We start from the raw sequence: 5493 nt of genomic DNA, 5'->3' as shown, positions 1-5493 counted from the left end.
GACTGATTTTTGCCAAGGTGTTTACCTAAAATGTGTATTTACAAAGTGATCCCTAAATGCCAGTCCACTCGGTTCCACACGGCCAAATTCATCGTCATGTTGATCGCCATCATCATCATCATCGTGGTCATCGTCCTCTTCATCGTCATCATCGTCCAGCTGTGGAATGTTCCTCCGCTTGCAGAGGTTGTGCAGAATGGCACAGACAGTGATGACTGCGCTTGCCCTCTCTGGGGTGAGGCGTATTTCGCCGTGGAGGACATGAAACCGACGTTTCATCTGCCCAATTCCTCTCTCCACAACATTTCGTGTATGTTTGTGCGCTCTAACATATATGGAGGAAAACAGTAAACAATAATAAATATGGATTCAACAAATAAAAGGCGTCAAAGAGCTATAGGACTAAGCGTAATCTGCGTAATCACTTACATGTTATACTTTAACTGTGCTCCCGGTTGTGGATTGAGGTAGGGTGTCAAGAGCCATGTCTTGCAGGGATAGCCACTGTCACCCAGCAAGTGACAGCCAACAGGGACATGGTGCCTCTCAAAAAGCTGCCTCAGACCGCTCTCCATTAAAATGCGCGAATCATGGGTAGCTCCAGGCCACTTTGCAACAACATCCAGTATGTTACAATTTGCATCAAAAACAACCTGCGTGTTGATGGAATGCACTTTCTTCCTGTTGACGAACACGTCCTCATCATTTGATGGCGCGATTATTTTTATGTGCGTCCCGTCTATAACACCGACCACACCGGGCATACCTGCAATTGCCATGAAGTTGGCTTTAATCCTGTGTAATTGTTGAATGTCCAAAGGAAACCGGATAAACTGTTGGATGATATGTGGTCTAGAGAGCGCGTTGATAGTTTGGTTTATGGCACGGCTGACTGATGGTTGCGATAGTCCTAAATCGTCGGCATTGCAAAGTTGCATTTTCCCAGTTACTAAATAGCGTAGTGTTGCGAGACATTTTATTTCGGGACTAATTGGATTATTCCTGTTAGTCGGGGCTGTTATTGCATCCCGCACTAACTCCACAACAAGTTTAATACCCTCACGATTTAGCCTATATCTCTTCATTAACTCACAGTCTTCCATAGTCTCCAAAACATTTCGTCTCGCAGCCATTTTCAATTCCTTGTGAATAGGTCTTAGTGAGTTAGGAGTCCTCTTGAGGACTTTTAAGCTCTCCTAGACTTAGGTGCTACTTTTAGGCCTAAAATCCTTTGTGAATTGCTCTTAGTGAAAAAAGTTAGGAGTCCTAAATTTAAGAGTGACACGCCCATTATTTTTAGGAGTTACTCCTAAATTCGCCGGTTAGGACCTACTTTTAGCCCTAAAATCCTTTGGGAATACGGCCCCTGGCCAGATAGGGGCAGACTCCTTAAGAGTCTGACCAAGTCTTCAGTCTTGAGAAGGGCTTTTTATACAGTTGTTTGTGATGTGTCATCAGAGAAGCATTGTTCCGTTGTTTGTGTAGACGGAGAACTTTGTCCAGAATGTGGTGTTTGAACCACTCATCAGTGTCCAGAGATCCATATTGACTTGCCAGCTGTGCTGGTGTCACAAGATGCATTTCACAACTCATGTAACACATGACATGACATAAGTGCAGAATACAGGACACCTCATGACACACATGGAATAGTATGAGTTAAAACTACTCAAACTACTAATTACACTATAATGAACTGCTAAATGAAAAATTCCCATCACAACTACCTCTGATTTATCTCCCTATAATCATGTCAGTATGCAACCTAAGCACTAAGTGGTTTTCTCTACAGGTATTGGCCATATTTGGAGAAGATGGCAGTGAAGTTGCCTGAGCTCCAAATACTTACAGCCATGAGGCCTTTCCTCTCTGTAATGCATGCCAAGGCTCACACTGGCAAATGTGAGGTACAGTGTGCAAGTTAAGAGTTTGTGTCATAAGAAGATTGACCACATTAGTGAAATCACTTAATATGTTGTAATCATGTTACGGGCTTGTCAAAGTTCCTGTAAGGCCAGAGATATACTTGCTTTTAACTAGTGTTCACCATAGCTACCTTTTTTTGCATAGTGTCATTTTGGACAGTTCTTTTGCAGCTCCTCAGAAATCAAGATGTTGTTAAGGACACACATGCTTAAAAAGGAAGTATATCTCTGGCCTAACAGTTACAACTGGTGAGGAAACAAGTACAAAAACATGCCCGGACACTTTGGTGTAAGCAAGAGAGCAAGTAAATACAGGTATTTTATAAGCAGTGCATATATTTGTGTATATGTTTGTTTATTTTGGAGCAGGTGAAGTGGAGTGGCAGAAACCAGGATGGTGCAGGAAATACTGTTGGTGAGGAGGTGGAGCAGGTCAACAGTTTTCTCTCAAGGGCAGCTCTGACCACAAAATACATGACCAAGTCAGGTTGGTTCAAAAAAATGAAGTGGCATGCTTTGAAACAACACCAGATAATAAAATTGATTTGAATGTGCATATTCTCTGTTTTGTTTTATACAGGCAGAGCTGATATGATAACAATGCTTGCAATGGAATGGAACAGCAGGAAGGTGGAGAGTCTCCACAAGACACTGGCAAAACGATTTGTCAAAGTAAGAAGTCTACACTTTTTTAACATTTACATTTGTCATTGAATGGTTAAATGGATGGTAAATGGAATGTATTTATATAGCACAGCTTTCTAGTGTTTGTGACCATTCCAAAGCTTTACAAAGTATGTCCACATTCATCTCATTGTCACACACATTCATACACGTGAATACACTGGTGACTGAAACTACTGTACAATGTGCCAGCTCCTCATCAGAATATAATTCACATAGACAGCAATATGGGATTCAGTATCTTTCCCAAGGATACTTTGACATGTAGAATGCAAAGTATTAAGCATTTAGCAGCAGATAATTGAGTGAACATTCTTCTGACATTGTATTTTTCTGCTGAAAACATTCTAAATAGACTACACAGAGAGCAGAGTTGGAAGCTGCAAATCTTCAGCATCTCCAGGAAGACCTCAACATCACACTGGATGACACAGAACAGTGGGTGGAGGATGTGAAGCAGTGGGCAGCCACTGGTAAGCAACATTGTCGCTGACAAGTCAGTTTGGTACTGTCATTCATTTGGCTTCATTTGGTTTTCAAACTCTGCCTGTTTCTGTTTTTCAAGAGAATCATGGTGCTCATAGTAGCCAGGAAGAGCTCCAGAGAGAAATAGATGAGATCATCTATTCCCTCAGAAGGAAGAAGCATGATCTCTATCGACAAAATGGTATTTAGTATTGCATCACTCAACAACTAATGCTTCTTTGTTATTCTTACTAATAATACTTTTTTTAAACTAACAGACAGCAATCAAACAAGGCAACGGAAACGGAGGAGACTGGGTGAGCTCAAGAAAAAACGAAGAGAGAAGATAATCCAGTTCAACACTGTTGCTGCTGGTCAAGACACAACTGACATAGAAGCAGCATGCAGCCTGTCTGATAATGTGGTTCTGCCTTGGGAAGTGCAAGGAGATGGTAAGCAAAGTCATCATTTTGATATTGAGCTGTGAATATTGGTTTAAAATACACTGACAAAGTCCATACATGAAAACATATTGGCCGATACCGATATCAATCCAATATGATATCAGTACGAATCATACATACTTTTATTGCTTATTTTGTAGTATGGAATGTTAGAAAAGGCTTGATTAAGTGATAGAGATCAGTCAAATAGAGAACAATAGTCAGCAACAGTAGGTATGAGGAAAAACTGACCCATTCTTTTATTAACCAATGGGCACATGAACATGGAACATGCTCAAATGTTTTGATTCTGTCACATCTGTTCTCTATTCTAAAATAGTGGTGAGCCTCCGTTCGAAGAGGCGACTTTTCGACCAAGTCATGCTGGTCGGGCGTATGGAAGAGGAGAAGCTCATAATTGTGAAGGAGATGACCCAGCATTATCAGTGCCTGAGAAAGGCATTAGATAATCTGGAGAACCTCCTTCATCACACTGAGGACAACATCAGGAACCACAGTATGTTCTACAAATATTCTATTTATTTATTTATTAAAAGAGGAGCATTCCCAATGACTGACATTTTTTTTTATTTTCCTTTTTAGTAGACAAAAACACAGCCTCAGAGTTGGGCATTCAAACTGCATTACATTTCCAAATGTATCTGCCTAATTTTAAATCTCATTCCTTTTCACTTTTCCCTCAAGCCACTCCTTGGGATATGACCGAGGCCGGATACAGGGGACCGCACGCCTGTCTTTTACAGAGAAAAGACTTTCTCCAAAACAAACTGAGTGCAGTCACAGGCACCTACGCCACTGTCAACACAGAGCCCGGTTTCTTCACAATGGAGGAAGACGTGGAAAGTGAAGAGGACAGCAGTAGTGATGATTCTGATGAAGAAATCTAGTTGGGAGGAGAGGGAGGGGTGGGGTGGTTTACAAGACTCTTGTTTTGTAAAAATCCCACGGCGGAGGAAAAAAATGTAGATTTCTTGTAGATGTTATTATCTATGTTGTAAATATATGTTGTATATTGAAGCCATGGAAAGCCATGCCTATCAAAGCTTTTGACATCCAAACTAATCAGCGCCTTGGCGGCTACATTCATTAGCTAGCCTTTCCTTCATGTTAACTTGTCTTCAGACTTCAAGCTTCATTTTGTCAACAGGTGCCTGTTCAAAAATGTTATTTTTATTCTTTTGCTATTCTTCTTTAATCAGACTTGCATTTATATAGATTTGAAAATGACAATGTTTTTTAAAAAAGCATTAAAAACAAGTTTATTATAACTTAAATATAAGTTTAGTGAATGTAGGTGAACTCTGACCTATGCTGGTTCTGAGGTCAAAGCAAATGTGTTATTTCATAAGTGTTTCAAACTGGTCGCCCTTTGTCAGATTCACGACCTAGGAAGTATCTCTCAGGGTCAATAAGGTCGGTGACCGCTGGTTTACAGTGTCATTCTTTAATCTGTCTGGAGGAGAACTTTAACATCTGGAATAAATACATGTACATTTAATCCACAACTGTGTCTTTTTTGAAACCCACCTGTTTGATATAAAAGCATCTAAAGTTTGAGTTTATTTGCACATTAAAAATGGAAATAAAGCTCATAGGCTACATGATGGCCACTAAATCTGTCCAAACTACACAGAGAAGCACATCGCTCTCTTGAAGTATGTTCACAAGCAGCAACGTTAGCTAACGTTGTTAGCTAGCGTTAGCTTCACTAATAATCAATCTGATTGACGTGTGGGGCACAGTCTCGATAGCCACATTATATGTAAACAAACTTTAAACCACATTATTACACCAGAACAACAACAATAGATCCAAATTACGAACCCCAGAAGTTCTTTTTTCAAACGTTGATCGAACAGTTCTGTCTTTGAACGTACCCCTGTTAGTCTGCGAAACGGAGCGACAAGAATAAGTGCTAAAATAGCGCGATTAAATGTTTGTGTTAATGTATTTAT

At 40.3% G+C, this 5493-nt stretch overlaps 2 long non-coding RNA genes across 3 annotated transcripts; both read left to right on the top strand.

The window, feature by feature from the left end:
• The first annotated feature begins 1707 nt into the window (after positions 1 to 1707).
• LOC311030268 lies at positions 1708 to 2556 on the top strand. The gene is made up of 3 exons (XR_014598959.1): positions 1708 to 1907; positions 2295 to 2412; positions 2506 to 2556. It is a non-coding gene; the product is annotated as an uncharacterized lncRNA (long non-coding RNA).
• Positions 2557 to 2964: 408 nt separating this feature from the next.
• LOC311030264 lies at positions 2965 to 4915 on the top strand. Of its 2 annotated transcripts, XR_014598954.1 has the most exons (4): positions 2965 to 3082; positions 3175 to 3526; positions 3858 to 4034; positions 4223 to 4915. It is a non-coding gene; the product is annotated as an uncharacterized lncRNA (long non-coding RNA). The 2 variants fall into 2 exon arrangements; XR_014598955.1 differs by having other exon boundaries at positions 2974 to 3526.
• The last annotated feature ends 578 nt before the right edge of the window (positions 4916 to 5493 follow it).

Source organism: Eutrigla gurnardus, assembly GCF_963514095.1.
Source record: "Eutrigla gurnardus genome assembly, chromosome: 19".
Classification (NCBI taxonomy): Eukaryota; Metazoa; Chordata; class Actinopteri; order Perciformes; family Triglidae; genus Eutrigla; species Eutrigla gurnardus.
This window is presented reverse-complemented; position numbering and strand designations above follow the sequence as displayed.